The sequence below is a fragment of the Gobio gobio genome (assembly GCF_949357685.1).
Source record: "Gobio gobio genome assembly, chromosome: 5".
Classification (NCBI taxonomy): Eukaryota; Metazoa; Chordata; class Actinopteri; order Cypriniformes; family Gobionidae; genus Gobio; species Gobio gobio.
Window position 1 is genome coordinate 55547312 of NC_137101.1, and position 18535 is coordinate 55565846.

Genomic DNA, 18535 nt, shown 5'->3' on the forward strand with positions numbered 1-18535 from the left:
CTAATGTCAGGTTCGCTGTTGAGATTTTAACGTTAGTGTTTGTAACGATAGGTGTTCGTCGGATAACGTTAAGTATGAATGAGCATTTAACAGACTGGTTTGCAGAACAGCTTTGTCATCTGTTTACTTCCTTGCTACAACCTATTACAGGAAAACACATCGATGAAATATAAATCAGACTTACAGGTTGTGGCCCGTGAACAGCTTCTGTTTGTAAATCCAGCTTTCAGGACAAGCCGTTGTGCATATCCTGTATTGAACTCGCGAAGTTTGTGGAAGTTTGTGTTGTCCTCCGTGAAATGTGCAGCGCGCGCGTCGTGCATCCACGCACCGGCAGTGTTTTTTTCACGCAGCTGACGTTGTGCAAATCCGGCATTGAAATCGCGAAGACGGTGGATGTTTTCCTCTGTTAGATGTGCTGCAGGAGCCCTGCGCGCCTGATTCCCCGCTGACTCAAACACACGTGCATATAACATGCTGTGTGTTAAACGCTCTGCAACGCACCCCCGTCCCAAGGAAGGCTGATCAAAGCAAGTACCCCAGACCTGCAATCCGGATGGAAATAACAGCGTTTCCTCGTTATCGCGGCAACAACACTCCAGCCTAACTAACTTATACCACAACAGCGCCGCGATACAAAATGGCCTCACCCTCCCTTATTTAATATTCTCGGAGGAGGGATTTATGTAAATATTGAGCCTGGTGATGTCAGCAAGCCCTGGAGGAATGTGTGTAGTCGCCTACTGGCCGTTTGCTGTAGTCCTTAGAAACTGATTTCTTTAAAAGCAAATATCTCCCTTTGCTTTAAACTTTGAACGTTGTGACTTTGCAGATGTTGTTTATGCTCAAGCAGCAACATTACACGCTAGCTAAAGTTAGAATAGTGAAATCGTGGTTTACCACCCCTTTAAGTGAAGTCCTCTATAAGACATTTACTGCTTATATGGCAATATTGTATCTGATGAGATAAGTTATATTAATAATATTTTCTTAAGTGGTCGACTGATGATGTTTTTTTTATGGCCGATGCTGATATCTTGGAGAGCAGGTCAGCTGATATACTTTATATTTATTTGAACTAATACATTAGAAATTGAATTAAAAAAAATAAATCTCTGAATTGAACAGACTTGAGATGCAGCTTCTTGATTCTGTAATATTACAGTATTTTCACAAAGTTCCGTACATAAATCACAGTTAGCTAACAGCTAAAAGTACATGTTCCGTAGCTTAGCAATGTTTCTGATGGCTGTTTTTCTAACATATGAAATATGATTTTCGAAAGACAAGTTGCTGTCTAATATGACACTATAAAGTAACAGTACATCCTTCTAGATGCAAAAGTGTATTCTGAGAGATTCTGTGTAGGCCTACAGGGTTTTGGTCTAATAAATAATACCTCAGTCTAATAAAGCAATAAACCCCAAGAAGCTGCGGTTTACAGTGAATTTATAACAGCTGAGGGGCGTTGTTAGGCACGACATGGAGCGGTTTCAGCTAAGTGGTTGCCAAGCAACACTGTAATAAAAAGTATAGCCTGTTGCTTGCAACTGATGACAGAAAAAGGTGAACATAATATACACCAAAATGAAAATGTAAACTATCTAAAGTTAAATTGTTAAGTTACCATTGATCCTGTGTGTAGTTTGTCCGCTTTGGATGGAGATAAAAGGCCGGTGGATTGGGCGGCAGCAGCGACAGGCATTTCTCCAGTGAAGCGACAGGACACAGCAGATTCCCCGGCTGCATAAATCCCCACAGACATGCTTTGCTTCTTTCACCGGCATCTTTGTGGTTTTTTCTGCTATTGTTTAAAGACAGTGTCCATACTTCTGGCCGTTCTCGTCCCCGCAGGTGATAAATGATTCAGGCTTCAGTTGGTGGTTAGCCTCTTTAGCTCTGCGGCCCGTATGCAGTTGCACATCAAACCAGACTTTATTGACGAGACCCTCGGGTGTATTTGGATTTGGTGCTGGAGAGTGCTTGACTTGTGTGCTGAAAGTCTGCCTCTGTTAATGCCGGATGGTGAGATGTTTTTTCACGTCCGCCTCTGTGAATTTTTTTCACTACTCCAACGAAAACGTTGTTGCTGGTGATAAACTCAAGATCTTTTAAAAGACTGAAAACAGTGACCAGCCCACATGGCCTGTTTAACAGTCCCAGCTTCATTTCTTGACTTTTCCAGCTCTTCAATTTCTCTCTCATTAATTTCAGTGTGCGTGCTTTCTTTTTTGTCCTCTCCTCTGTTCTGTCTATATCTTTCCACCACTCATCCACGCTTAGCCCACCCAATAAATCAAAATTCACAACAAAATCTGACATTTTGAAATTGTTTCTTTGGCTCAGTAATACTGATAGCAGAATGGTTGCCAAGCAACACACAGACGCAGAAACATACACACTCAGCGGCGCAGAGATACTTATGTAATGCGGTCAGATGTATGTTCTCTATAACTTTACAACGGCTTCAAACGCGGCTCAACCAATCATAATCAAGGGCCAGAACTATCCGTTTTATAATTGAGTTATTTTTGTCAGTTACGGCTTGTGAGATCTAGCATTCTACCTGCTTTGAGTCAGACACATAAATAAAGTAGTGCGAAGATTACATTCATTTGAATCAATTAGGGCTGTAATCAACCAAAGAAAATCTTGGTCGACTGAAGTCCTGAAATTTTCGACTAAAAATGACGTTAGGAAAAAAAACTTTAAATTAATTAGCTGCGCACTGTGCGCAGTACTTGGTAGCCTTGTTGTCTGCATAAATGAATTATAAATAAACATAAAAAACTAGTAGGCTATTTGCAGTATATTAAATAGTTTTTGAGCTGATTATTTTGCACTGAAATGAGTCTGACACACGAGTCTGTCAGCTCTGACAGCGTTGCATCAAGTGCACCTGCGCAATATCATAGCCTATGATTTCCCAAAATATAGTACTATTGTCAACTAGATATCATCACAAGAACTTTTGAGGAATATGCAACATAATTTAGACAATTGTTTTTGTCATATGTGTGACTGTGTTGATGTAATAAATCAGCAGAGAATCAGGTGGCTGGTCACTCAAGGCTTCTTTTATTGGCCTGGGAAAAACACACGGCAAAAAGCCTGGTTAAAGCACTGCATCCACGTTGCATGTAAGATCAGCAGCGAAGCATCGTGAAACTGCTGGTGATTACATTTTCTCAAGGTGATCGTAAACATATAGTGGACAGAATTCTGAATAAGACATACATTGAAGAAAATAGAATATAAAACAGTATCTTTTCTTCTCAATTCTCATCACATTAATGCAAAGAAACTATAAACTCAAGTGACCAATATTTTACATATTTTTGTATAAATTATATACAGAAAGGAAGAACGCACATATCTAAAATGGCGCAGTTACACGCTCTGCACGTGCGAGAGCATACAGCACGTGCGGTTATCGCTAACACTCAATTCGGCTAACAATTAATCCACAGAACATGACAAAAACACATACCTGGGAAAAACACACGGCAAAAAGCCTGGTTAAAGCACTGCATCCACGTTGCATGTAAGATCTTAAAATAAACAGAGTTCGGAGTTCACAAGCATGTTAATACACACACACACACTCATTTTATCGTCACAAATAACACATGACTCTAATGACAAAACTAGGAGTTGACAGACAAACACAGTAAACTTGTGTGTAGTATAAAAGTTCAGCTATGCACTTGAAAACAATCCAAACTCGAGTTAAGACAGAGCGATCATCAAAGCAGCTTACCAGCAGCGAAGCATCGTGAAACTGCTGGTGATTACGTAGCACCGCCTCTCAATACAACGTACGCAAATGAAGCAATAACCAATGGCGAGTTTTCCCAATTTGTGCATGAATTTGACAAACATTATTTAAACTCTGTTACATATGTATTATAATAACTGACAGACAGTATAATTTCAGCTGCTCTGTGCAGCTCGAACAGGAGCTGAGCTCAGCTTCGCGGCTGAGACACGAATAGACTATTAACTTAAAGCTTTTACTCTTAAACACAAAAGGCACGTCCACTTTAATAAAAAATGAATATTTATTAAACAAGCCAGATCAAGAGCAGAAAAAACGCTCATAATTAAATATATAATATAAGTTCCAGTTCCAGAAAACTAGCCTTCTTCAATCTGTCTCTCTTCTCCAGTGGGTTGGGCTAATCCAAAAGTGAAAACAATGGGGGTGTTTTGAAGGCAGACTGTTACCAGTGAAACAGGGGTGCTCTGAAAACACCCCCATTAGCAATTAGTGCTTTCCACCTGATGAAATGAACGCGGCGCGGCAAAACTGATGAAATGAACGCGGCAAAACTGATGAAATGAACGCGGCAAAACTGATGAAATGAACGCGGCAAAACGGACAGTACAGATCCACTTTTGCGGCACGACTGAAGCGTGGTGTTGTGACGCTTCCCCTCATGTGTATGTTGATGGGCGTTCCTCAAGTTTACCGCTATGGGCGTGCGTTTGAGCCAGCGGGGAATGAAAAACAAAGGACCAGCGAGAGACTTCTCTTCGCCAGTTGGTTGGGCTAATCCAAAAGAAGTGAAAACAATGGGGGTGTTCTGAAGGCAGACTGATACCTGTGAAACAGGGGTGCTCTGAAAACACCCCCATTAGCAATTAGTGCTTTCCACCTGATTAAATGAACGCGGCGCGGCAAAACTGATGAAATGAACGCGGCAAAACTGATGAAATGAACGCGGCAAAACGGACAGTACAGATCCACTTTTGCGGCACGAATGAAGCGTGGTGTTGTGACGCTTCCCCTCATGTGTATGTTGATGGGCGTTCCTCAAGTTTACCGCTATGGGCGTGCGTTTGAGCCAGCGGGGAATGAAAAACAAAGGACCGGCGAGAGACTTCTCTTCGCCAGTTGGTTGGGCTAATCCAAAAGAAGTGAAAACAATGGGGGTGTTCTGAAGGCAGACTGATACCTGTGAAACAGGGGTGCTCTGAAAACACCCCCATTAGCAATTAGTGCTTTCCACCTGATTAAATGAACGCGGCGCAGCAAAACTGATTAAATGAACGTGGCAAAAACTAACTAAATGAACGCTGCAAAAAATCGACCAATCAAAATTTTGGTCGAGCCAGAACGTATCGACCAATAATCGACTAATCGACTGGGAGATTACAGCCCTAGAATCAATGAATTATAGCATTTATTTGAATTAATTATCGATTGAGAGAGGGATTCGTACTTAAATCTGTTCAGGGTCTTAACAAAGTTGTTACGTTTATCACTTAAAAATAGCGATGTAACATAAATATAATGAAGAGAAATATAATGCAGTTAATAGCAAAGCTATTTTGTGACTAAAAGTCGCAGGGCAGCGTTGATAACAAGTTTCTGTGCTCCTGAATGCTTGTGTGTGTGTGCAGTCTGAATACGAGTGACGTAGGCCTTTGCGTGTGTGCTTAAATGAAAACAGCGCATTAATATAGAACTGTGATTCAACTGACTTGGAACTGCATTAAACGATTTTATTGCACACCTTCCAGCCAATCAGAATCGAGTATTCAGACAGACCATGACATAAGAGTAATATAATTACGTAATTAAGTGTGTGTGTGTGTTTAGTCTATCCTTTTGTTTTTCTGTTACAGTGGCTTTTTTGCATTTCATTTTTAGCATTGCCAATATAGACACATTCACTTATTTTTGTTTTTGTAGGCTTTAATTCACATTTGTTTTGAGGACCACATTGCGTAGGAAAATAACTTTTTTTATCAAATGAAAATATATATATATATATATATATTTAAATCTGATTAATTCGATTCGATCCTCAAAATCGATTATCAAAATAATCATTAGTTGCAGCTCTAGTTGATGATTCACTGATCCAGGGTCTCTTGGTTTGCAAGATGGGTTTCATTTAACTTGAGCTCTAGGTTTAATTTCTTTTTTATTTCTTAATTCTATTTCTGTTACTTATTCCTTTTCCATGCTGTAATAATAAATAAACCTCACTGTGCTAGTTTACACTCTTGCAGTGCAATGACTTTGACTGGCCGACCTCTACCTCACTGTACAACTAATGGACTTTTTTAATTTCATTTTACTTGTCCTAAAAAAAAAAAAAAAAACACATGCTAGTTTACATTGCCTCAGACTGTTATGCTTTTTTACACCCTGTCCCCTTTTTTCTCCCTTTGCTCTTTTCTAATTGGGGTGCAAACTACATATTTTGCTACTTTCGACTAGCTGATCTCTGACCCATTGGGCTGAGGGTTCAGTTGGCGATGTGTGTTTAGCTCCTCCAGCATCCTCACAGAGCAGAGCTGAGGATATAGTTCAGGGTCCATTCCTCTTTCTGTGGGTGTTCAGGAAGCTCTCTGCAGTTCCTGTGTCACTCCTGCTCACCCTATACAATTAGTCAATACTGTTTATCTATACTAATCCTAATAATTCAATCCAAGCCACGAATGCTGTGATTCAGATAAGTGTAATGTCACTGGCCATCTGTTCAGATTAACCAGGGATGGCGCTCAATGTCGTCTAAACTGGGACGATCTGCCGCTGCATCACTGAGACACCAGCTAATCAACTGATTCTGTGACACAAAACAGTCTTCAGGAACACAAAAGAACTAATGTATCCTGGGTTTCTACCTCTGAATGTTTGCCATCTCTTGCTGCACTGTAGGGAAAAGCAGTCTGCTTTTGAAGGAGACATCCCTCCGTGCGGCTCTGAAGGGAAAACACTGGATGTTGTAGAGCGTCACCCCCACTGACCAAACAGTAGCCGGTCCTGCATGATAGCAGTGCTGATCAAACCACTCAGGAGAGGCGTATTCAAGAGTACCTGAGACTCAAGAAGACCAGAAACATCCACTGAAAAGGTTCCAGTGCAATCTAATTCTCTTTATTTGATCCTCAAAAGTTTGCAAACATCACAGAGCGTTTCCTTCTGTAGCGCAAACAAACCTGCAAAGGATGTGTAGGCCGAGTCCTTTAGCAGGTCTCCACAACCAAAGTCCAGCAGCTTGATGGCATGGGAAGCTGTGGAAATCAGCAGGTTCCCTGGCTTGACGTCCCGGTGCAGAACTCAGTACCATCTCCAGTGGCAGCTGACCTTGATCTTCCTGCAGGGACAAATTATCCGTTATATCCAGGGCTGAAACGGAACAACAGATTCACGCTGAATCTTACAACTTTCAGCCTCTCTTGGGGCCTGTCTTTAGAGACGTACTTGATGGCAACCTGTAGACGTATAAACTACAGTAAATCACACCTGCCTAATTGTGACAGATGACATTTACTGTTATCAACATTTCTAAAGGCTGTCTGAACAAAGGACGGAAGAAAATGTCTTACCGGCAGTCCGTCAGACCTGCGGATCCCAGCATACACAGAGCCGAATCCGCCTCGTCCCAGCAACCGGCCCTTCACATGCTTCTGCAACATATATTATCAGAAGAAATGTCTTTAAGAGAAAATATGTTGCAGTATCTAAAGCTGTAAAAGGACATTACTTTAATGCAGCTCTTACATCAAACAGCTGAAGAACATTTTTAATGACAAATCATTTAATAATTGAGCCATAACTGTTAATATAAGCCTATTCTGACCTCTAAGGTTTTTTGAATGAAGCATTATCTGGGCTCTCCTGGCTCCCTCTCTGACACTTCCTCTACTGTCAGCCTGACCTGTGGACACAGAAACAGCTCACAACTCAGAAGGCAGAGGTGCTAAATATCCCGGTATCTCCTGGCTCAGTGTCTGGGTCGGATCAGGCAGCGGATCCTGATCGCGGTCATTAGAACTTTTTTATACTTTCTATTGGGTCTTGAATTGCAATTGAGGTAGAATCATGGCAAGAAATAAATAATAATACATTTTAAAAACATACCATAATATGCAATGCATTTAGAGCTGCAGTTTGACTACAAACACATGGGAAATATCACTGTATCAAAATCTAATATGTAATTATCCTTTTAAACTGACCACAATTTTTTTTTCTACTATTTTGTAAACTTGACCATTTTCAAGTTGTAGTGCTCAATTGTCGCTGTCATGGGCAACTCGCTGAGCAGGTCATCACTGGAACCGTTGAACAGTTCAGATGGCAGTTTGTATTCATGATAATTGGAGTCATGTGAACATGTCATTCTCCTCTGACTGTCCAATTATTTCGACCTCGACCACCTTCAGTGCTCTCTACGAGACTTGCCCTTTGGTGGCTAAACGAATGGGTCTTAGCGAGAGCCCTCTGCACTCTTAGAAGAAAAGGTTCTATATAGAACCTTAAAAGGTTCTATCAGGCGCTACGTATTTGGAACCCCTAAAAGGTTCTATATAGAACCCTTTTTAAGGGTTCAATCAAAAGAACCCTTTAGGGTTCTTTGTAACCAGGAAAAAGGTTCTATATGGAACCTTTTAGGGGTTCATTCATTATGGATTAAATATTTCCTATATTGACAAACATCAACCCCCTAAAATATAAAAATGTAATTCACATAAAAAAGTCACCCATGAATACTGAAAAAAACACACCCAAAGTGCATAGAACTAGTAATTTATTTATATTAACATAAATAATTATTACAGAAAAATGCTACTGTAATTTCAAGTATTCAAGGCTTTAAATGTACAAATCAACATTCAAACATCAACCATTTAAAAAAATTCATAAATAATGAAAATAGAGTTTCCTACATCTACATATTACAAAATAAGTAATAAAATGTACAAAATTACATTAATCTATCACTAAATAATGCAAATTTACAGATTCATCTAAGTTCCCATCAGTGTTAGAACAACATCAAGTCCCTCAAAACTACAAATCCATATTAATTTAACAATTCACAATGAAAATATACAGATATAGAAGTATTAAAAATCTACAAAATCATATTAATACCACTCATAAAGAATGTGAATACATAGATTAAAATTCAGATCAGCATTTCAAAACATCAAGTACTTAAAATCTACAAATTTACATTAATATCACTCATAAAGAATTGTAATTACAGATTCAAATTCAGATCAGCATTTCAGAATAACATCAATCGCCTCATATTTACAAATTTACATTAGCACTATTCATTACATATCAAAGTATTATGATAATTGATTGTACATTTTGAGCACTGGGACAGACAGTTTTTTTTGGCTGCTGGAGAGTTTAAACAGGTAGTGCTCAACAAAATTCATCGTGTGAGTGATGTGCTTGGGGTATTCCACACTGAATACGAAATAAGTAGCAAAGAGGCACTCCATTGCCTCCATCACATCCATTTCTGCGCTCACAATGTTGACACCCTCCATATTGATGCTGGCTCTTTTTGCATGGAGGGGGTTTGAAGCTTCATGAAAAACTATTGTCGGAGTTGACTTTACTGATTCCTGCAAGTTGGAAAAACATAAATTATTTGTGAAATAACTTAGAATACAGTAGTCCCAAAAGTTAAAATTCCATCAAAAATGATCATTTAGTCTATGAAGGACGAGAAATTACTTAAGTATAAATAAATAAATATGTAAATGTATAATTAAATAAATCAAGAAATACATTTATAAATAAATAATTAAATGCTGAAATAAATAATTAACTGCTGAAATAAATAAATACATGTATAAATAAATGTATAAATAAATAATTAAATGCTTAAACAATGTATCTGTTTTTGATTTAACTAAACGTGCAGCTTGATTATTGAAGAGACACTACACAAACATTATTCACACATGCAGTTTCTCACTTTCTCTCTGTTAATTTAAATAAATGCAATCTGTTCAAGCTACATCATTTCTGTATCTGATTCAAAGCATGCAGACTGCTAAAATGCTAGATCTAAAGGCCTGTTGCAAAAAAAAAATGCATCAGTGTTTTTTGCCTCCACGTCTTTCATTAAAATTGTGCAAATGTTTTTGTGAGAAACTGAGCAGCCCTCTCTCATTTTTAACATCTTTGTATTTCTCCTGATATTACAAAGCAACTGTCAATAAGAGTAAAACATTCTTTATTAATCTTCTACAAGAGCAAGACATTTTTATTTAACTTTGTTGTCACATTCACAGAGCTACATGCAATCAAGTGATCGTGGCTGTCACCCCCCACCAACACAAAAACATGACAAATCAAAACTTACATTGTCGAGACAGAAGAGAAACTTGCTGTTTTCTCTGAATAAAGATGGTAAGATTAACAGTGCGGCATTTTTCTCCAGATCTGCAATATCAGTTTACACAAAAACAAAAAACAAAACAGGTTATTGGTACACACTCTATTTTAGCTGTGATGGTTGTCTCGGTTTACATTACATTCACAGTGTTTTTGGAAACCCCGTCAATTTGAATGTATAACAACATCTAAATAATAACATTATTATTTTGCTTATTTTTGAATTCAAATATTAATATATAAAGACTGAAATATTACTGTAATTACTTTGTCAAATAAAATTTCTATAATTTATTTTACACTTCACTTTCAAACATTAATCATTAATTAGTATGTGAGCAGAGCAGCATCCAAAATCAAAGTACTTCTGCTGAGATTCTGAAGTATGCTTACAATGTATACTTTACTACTCCATGAAACCACAGGAGAGGATTTATGAATGTCAGTGAAGCAATGCAACTGAGGTTGTAAAAAATGTAATGCAAAATGTCTCAGTTCACATTACTTTAATCTCCGACCTCTGCATGTATGTCATTGAAAAGCAGCACATTAAACTTTAATTGTAATTAAACGGACTGGAACTACCTGTGAAACAAATTATTTTAATGCACACCTTCTAGCCAATCAGAATCAAATATTCAGACAAACCATGGTATAAATAGATTTATTACAGTAACCGTTCAACAAACCAAGCAACTAATGGTAGTGTTAAGGAAAAAAAAGAACATACTTTTTGTGTTTGTGTCAATTTGCTGAAGTAAACTGTTCAGCACATCCCTCTGACTTCCATGTCTAGCCACATTTAAGATGTTTGGGGCCAGAACTTGAAGAGCAGTCTCTAGATTAAGATGAAGGTCCTTCCCAAACCGCATCTTCACTTCATGCAGCAGCTACCAAAAAAAGAAAGAAAGAAAGAAAGAAAGAAAAAAGAAAGAAAGAAAAATTAATTAAAACAATTTTGACTGTTTTTATTCATACAAATTTTTGTTTAAATGCAGTGGAAATACTAAACTCAAAGGAAACAACACTAAAAACAAATACTCACAAGTTGTGGAACCCGAAGAAATGGGAACATGTCCATGACCTCTCGTGTTGATTTTGTCATTAAATCGACTCTTTTAAAAAGAGTGTATCTCATTCGATTTTTTATGTTGGTGTAGTCGGGTTGTCTTTTACGTAGTTCAGCATTTATCACAGTAATGTGCTCCTGAAAACTTAATTGATCTTCTCCAATATTTTCCAGGTTTAATATAATCTGAAAAAAATAGTAAATAACAAAATTCCTATTGTATATCTACCATCTCCTAGCATTACTGGTCAATAACCAAGCAATTTTAAGAAATTTTAGTGAATAAAGATAAAACAGACACACCTCCTGGGACTGGGTGGAAACTGGATTATCAGTACACAGGAGTACTGGAAAAGTTGCAGTCTTGCATCTTTTTGTTTGCTGAAATGAGCAAAAGACAGTTCATATAAGGAAAAATATATATATATTTTTTTGGTAAACTAAACCTTTAATTGTAAAGTGAAAGTTTAATGTATGCTTAGGAAATGACTGTTGTATACCTCCTCTTCAGAGACAAGGCCATCAGAGACTGCGAGATCCAGTGCATTTCTTTTAACACCAAATGTCTTCTTCATCTCTTGAACTGCTGATGAATGCACTAAAGGAATTCTCTCTTTTTTAAATTTGTTACGCAGACAATGCAGAAGGGTGTCCTGCAGACACATGCAAAAATTCAATTCAATTTATACCACAGTTCTGGTCCTCAAATATGTAATTCTAAAATTACATGTACACTTAAAGGGTTAGTTCACTCAAAAATGAAAATTCTGTCATTAATTACTCACCCTCATGTCGTTCGACACCCGTCAGACCTCCGTTCATCTTCGGAACACACATGAAGATATTTTAGTGTAAAGCTGATGCTGAGAAAGGCTTCAGACAGGCCTCCATTGGCATTCAGCACATTCACACTCCCAAGACCCATAAAAGGCACTTAAAACGTCGTTACAAAGTCCATCTCACCACAGTGACTCTACAATAATTTTACGAAGCGACGACAATAGTTTTTGTGCGCAAAAAAAAATCTAAATAACGACTTTATTCAACCTCTTCTTGTCTTCCGTGTGTGCCTCCACGACGCATGCGTGAGAATATGACGTAGCGCCGGGGTTCGGGAATCCATTAAATGCACACTTTAGCCCCATTTTGAGCACTACGCTGAGACCTAAAGCACGATCAATGTAGAATTCAACAGCTTAGATATGCACGTCTTCCTCTGCTTGTACACAAATCGCTTCTGGGTCATGTGTCCGAACGCCGGATCTACGTCATATTCTCGCGCATGCGTCGTGGAGGCACACATGGAAGACAAGAACAAGTTGGATAAAGGTGTTATTTTGATTTTTTTTTTGCACACAAAAACTATTGTCGTCACATCGTAAAATTATTGTAGAGTCACTGTGGTGAGATGGACTTTGTAACAACGTTTTTAGTGCCTTTTATGGGTCTTGGGAGTGTGAATGTACTGAATGCCAATGGAGGCCTATCTGAAGCCTTTCTCAGCATCAGCTTTCAACAAAAATATCTTCATTTGTGTCTGAAGATGAACGGAGGTCTGACGGGTGTCGAACGACATGAGGGTGAGTAATTAATGACAGAATTTTCATTTTTGGGTGAACTAACCCTTTAATAGATTTATTGCTGTCAATCTATTCAAAAATTAACTAATTAAATCACATTTTTCCATAATTATAACAAGTCACATCAATACATTTATATTGTCATAATTACCCATTATTTTCTAAATTAATGTAGAAAGATTATTAAGATGTTATGAATTATATTTGTTTTATCAAGCCAATTATTCACAATTACTACATTTATCTATATATTTATTTTTTATTACCTTTTGTTTGGGCTACCATAGAAAAGCACGGAGACTGTTTATTACCATGTTTCAGAAATTAACTTGCTCACTAATGAGGTGGAAATATGACAGAATCACAATGCAATAAAATTATCTTGCAGATATGAAATGAGGGGCAAGCAAGATTTGAGGTTGAGTTTGAAACCTGTGGACTTAAGCTTGTGAAATGTAACATTGTACTTACATGACCAGAGGGGCTAGTATCCTTCAGGAAAGGAAATCTTGTGATCAGACTTCCAAGAACATCCGTGTATATCTTGTGGCTTGGATACCTAAGAAAAACGCATATATCAGTTAAGATGAACTATTTTGCTTATGCTTTTTAGGCAGTTTTTTTTAAATAATATGTATACCATGTGTACTTTGTGATGCTATCAAACAACACTTGAATTAGCAGAGATCGCAGATGTGATTTTTCCTTTTTCTTGAAAGATGGATCCTTCCTCTGTAATGATTCATTAAGTTCTGGTGGAAAATCAGGGAGGCTAAAAACTGCAGGCCACGGCTCACAGCACTTTTGCCTATACAAAACGGAAGTGTTAATTTTTCATCTAGGCCAAATGCATAAACTAATTTAAATTCAAGCCATTCTACTAACTGAGTGTGATGCATTTGAATCTCTGAAGAGGTTTCCACACCAGTTTCTTGTCTTAAAACATTATTTTGATTTTTGTATTTGCATACACATATTACAGCTGGGAGAATGGGTCCTGCTTACTCCATTGAAGACGATCTCTTCAGTCTTTCAAGTTCCTTTAAAAAGATCACTTGCTGTTTCATTGTGGGGAATAGTTTCTGCACCATCCTTTCTGTTAAGCCCAACAGGGTTTCTCCATCAATCTCTTGCTCTATTTAAAATAATCAGAACTGTTTTCAAACTTTGGTAATTCTGTCAGAAATAAGGACAAAGAAATTACAAAGAAAACTACCTTTATAAATTAACACTGTGATGGAGGGTGATAAATACGTCATCATCATGCTTATAGGTGTCCAGGGCATGATAGTCCTTTTCTTCCCCAGGGTGAATGACAACCCACTTTCTCTCCTCTTGTACAAGGAAGGCGTGATTATGATAATCAAACTTTTGGGGTATTAGGAGCTTTCCAAAAATCAACCAAATAGCCCTGAATTGGACAATTTTAGACACTTTCATGAAGATTGGAATGCCATCCTCGGCCACATCAATCACAAAGCTGTCTCCAATTTTGTATTTTGTATTGTTTGTCAAAAGAGAATTGACAACAGCCAGTGTCTCCTCGCTGGGGATGTCCTTAGTTCTACTTTTATTTCTGATGCCCTCTTTGAGATCACAAGGAAAGGACCTGAATGGAACTGAGCGTTCACCTTCAGTGTATGTCTTTTGTGGAAGTGCATCCAATGATGTTAACTCCCAACACTGCCTCAGCTGGTGTCTTTTAGAGAGGGTGTAACACAGGTTTCTAAAATTGCAAGTGTTGCGGGCTAGTCTTTTGAAATATTGGTGCTTGCCTTCAAACCTCATGCACCACAGGGACTTCAAAGGTCCAAAGTCTGAAATGAGGCGAGGATAGTGTGTGAGAAAGTGCAGTTTTGGTGGGAAAGTATCTGGAAACAGGGCTTGGAAATCTGAGATGAATTCTCCAATTAGAAGGCTGAGAAAAGGTATGACTGTTTTTTTTATGCGGGGGGACAAAATGATCTCACCAATTTCTCTGCACTTCAGATACACAGCCCAGTGTGCTTCGCCTTGTGGGATGTAATGTCCGATAAGGAATGGTAATATTCTGAAAAGGCACCAGTTTTGAGCTGCTGTTCCCAACAATCTGTTCTGTTTCAGAACACTTTGTGGTAACTTCTGTGGAATATTACGTTTGTCGTTCTTTCCAATCTGAAATGCTTCCAATTCAGCATTTATGTTACTGAGTGAAACTATTTCAGAAAAATGCAATGCTTTGATGACTTTGGTGATCACAAGGGGCACAATTCCCTCCAAGAAATCATGCATTAAGTCTGGAGGAAATGATTTGGTGACATCAAAGTACTCCAAGTCATTAAAGGGGCATTCATTTACTACACCGTATGTCTGTTTTGAGATCTCTCCAATCTCCCTGAGAGCACTTAGATGGTACTTGTGAACCTCTGAAGATCGAATGATGACGTTGTCTTCATTAACATGAGATTTTAAATCTTGGTAAGTGATCATACAAAATCTGCAAACTCGTCCACTGCTGAAACAGCAAGTAAATCCAGCCAATTTGTGAGCAGACAAATTATCAGCGGAGATTGTAGACAAAGCACACTTTAAGTTGATTTCTTGTCCATTCACACTGACCAAAATTCCTTCTTTGACGAGTTTTCTCAGATCCTGAATGAGAGGATGCAGAATGTCCTTAAAACGATATCGTTGAAGAAGCTGATGTCTTACTAGTATACATAAATGTATGTGTCTCAATTGAGATTTGTAAGTTGGTTCAAGATTTCCAATAGTGAAATAGAATGCTGTGAGTTTATGCAAAGTCCGTTTGGAACCTAAAGGGTTAACCACTTCGAATTCGTCTGTGTAGAGATGTAACCTCACAACATTTGGATCACCAAAAAAGGGTTGTCCGTCTGAAAAATCTTCGAAAAATTCACTTGAAGCCTTTTCACTGCTTCTTTGAAAGGATTCAAAAATGTCTTGTTTCTCTAGCTGGACCTTTAATACATCAGAAATGGGTATATACAAAAATGTGTCCTCTTTCCCATTACTATTAACACCGAGCACATGTTGAACAGCCTCAACAAGATGCAGATGCTCTTTGCAGTATTGGGTTAGCTGATATTCTGTCAGTACAGACTCAAATACAGAGTCAAATAGGACCTCACTAGACAGCAAATTATTTAAATCCTCATTGTCTTCTAACCTAAATCCAGACTGGTCTAGATGGAATTTAATTATTTCAGCATACTCCTCTCGGACGAAATTAAGAATGAACTGAAGGCTGGCAATGATTGTGTCATGCGTAACTTTAGGGATGAGATGATTCTCCTGAAGATTCAAAATAAAAAGAGCAATATGATGTTTTAGACCACTCAATAGTGTATTCAGGTCGAAATGTGGGATGCAGTTATCATCGATGGGTGGCAAGCTCTCTGTCTCTGTGAGGTCGGGATCATTTATTTCAGATTCATGAGACCATCTTCCTGGATGGAGGGCAGTTGAATGTTTTCGGTAGATGTGGTTTCTAAAACTGGAGACATTCTTGTAGCTCCTCTTACAGCCCTCTATATTACATATTATTTTGAAGTCTCGCTGGTGTTGATGAAGTAGTTGCAGATGTTTAAGGTACTTGTGTATAGTAAACTTAATGACATCACAGAATGGGCATTTGTAGACATCCATTAAATACCTCTGAAGATTTCTTTGGAATCAATCAGGTTGATGGTTTGGAGCCATTTGCAGACATCATCTGTTGTCCATTTGTTTACCATTATGTAATCTTGAAAAGGAAAACAGAAAGTTACTATTAATTTCACATCATGCACATGTCACTACTTTATTAACCTCTTAGTCTACCATGAATAAAAGTAAAGTTGTATTCTGTAAGTGTAAATATTAATGTAAATATTAGTCGAATTTCTAAATAATTTATTGATGTTTCATATAAAAATCGCCTAAAACTTTAAAATGAACAATCATGATGCATATGTACATTTCTCAAAAACAAATCTTCTACAAAAAGCATTAAACAAATTTGCATTTGAACAGGCAATTTAAAAATGTCACAGAGGGAAAAAGGCTCCAGCCTCCCCACAACCCTGAAGAGGAAAAGTGATTTAGGTAATTAATGGAATTTAGGGGGATAAGAACAAGTGAACCTTTACTCGCCCTCAAGTTGTTTCAAACCTGTATGAATTTCTTTCTTGAGCTGAACACAAGGGAAGATTTTTTGAAGAATGTCAGTAACCAAACAGTTAACTGGAACCATTGACTTCCATAGTATTTTTTTGTCCTACTATGGAATGATTCCAGTTAACTGTTTGGTTACTGACATTCTTCAAAAAAAATTTCCCTTGTGTTCAGCTGAAGAAATAAATTCATACAGGTTTGAAACAACTTGAGGGTGAGTAAAGGAAGACAGAATTTTCATTTTAAAGTGAACTATCCCTTTAAGCTGAGTGTGCTTTAGAAACAGCCCCCTGGCCTGCCTCCAGTTCCTTAGACACCACTTCACTTGACTTGAACATAAAATAATCATTCATAAAGTTTGAAAAGGTTGAAGTGAATCACAAGAGTGTTCACATTGGGCTGTTTACAATTATCTAGCATCATAAAAGCATTCTGAGCCGAAGTGCGAGTACATTTAACGTTAACCACTAACGCAGGGGCGGTTCTAGGATTTCACCTTTAGGGGGGTCGATCAGTAAACAAGAGAGAATGATAAACTTTACTGAAGAAGCTGCACTGGCCTGATCGTTCAGATAGATGATTATAGTTTTAGGGGGGCTGAGACGAAAAATATGGGGGTTGAAGCCCACCTAAACGGGTCTAGAACCGCCCCTAAGCTGAACGCACAAGCGCTCCGTTCGGTTCTGTAACTTAGGGCTGTTCTTCATGACCATTTGAGTGTGCGGTCAAAAACTAGCTTAGAGCACTATCTGCAGTTAAAAACTAAGCTTAGGATCAGAAAACACAAAATATAACAGTTTGCAACAAGCACAACAAAACTTACCGATGTAACGTTAACGTTAAGGCAACTTGTGACACTGTCGCGGACTCGCGGCTCTTTCGTGTTAATGTAAATCCGCTGTAGAAACATTGACAACTTCATTACTAATGGGTTTAAAGCTTATAACAAGTAAATTACTTGAAAAAATCGATGTATTTCTATGACTTACCACAACAATATTTCCGTCAGACCATCAATTTAAATCAGCAGACGGGGATCCGTCTCTTCTCGACCGTTGGAATTCAAAAACATGCACTGCACTCGCGAGACAGCGCTGCGAGAATATTCTCGCGCAAATAAATTGTTTACTTGGTGAAATTAATGAAAATAATGAGTTTATTACTTCTTTTTGTTTATGTTTGCTGTTCAACAGATAAAAAATTAAAATCCATAATGCAAAATTGTTTAGTTGCGGTACAATAATTTAACATAAATGACAAAGAATGAAATGAAAGAGCAGCAAACAAGGCTAAGACAATACGAAAGCCTATTCAGCTATAAATGGCTTAGAATGAGCCCTTATGTTTGTTTTTGTACTGAGTGATTTCTTGTTATGATAATAATGATGATTATGATGATGATGACGACGATAAGGTCAGTAGGGCTCTCGTAAGATTTAGACATTCCCGCAACAACAACGTTTACATTCTGCCACCTACTTGTGGTTTAGTTTAATGTTTTCTTTCCAACATTTCTTATTTGTATATTCAAAAATATTTGAATATACAAAATGAAATAGAATTAGAAAT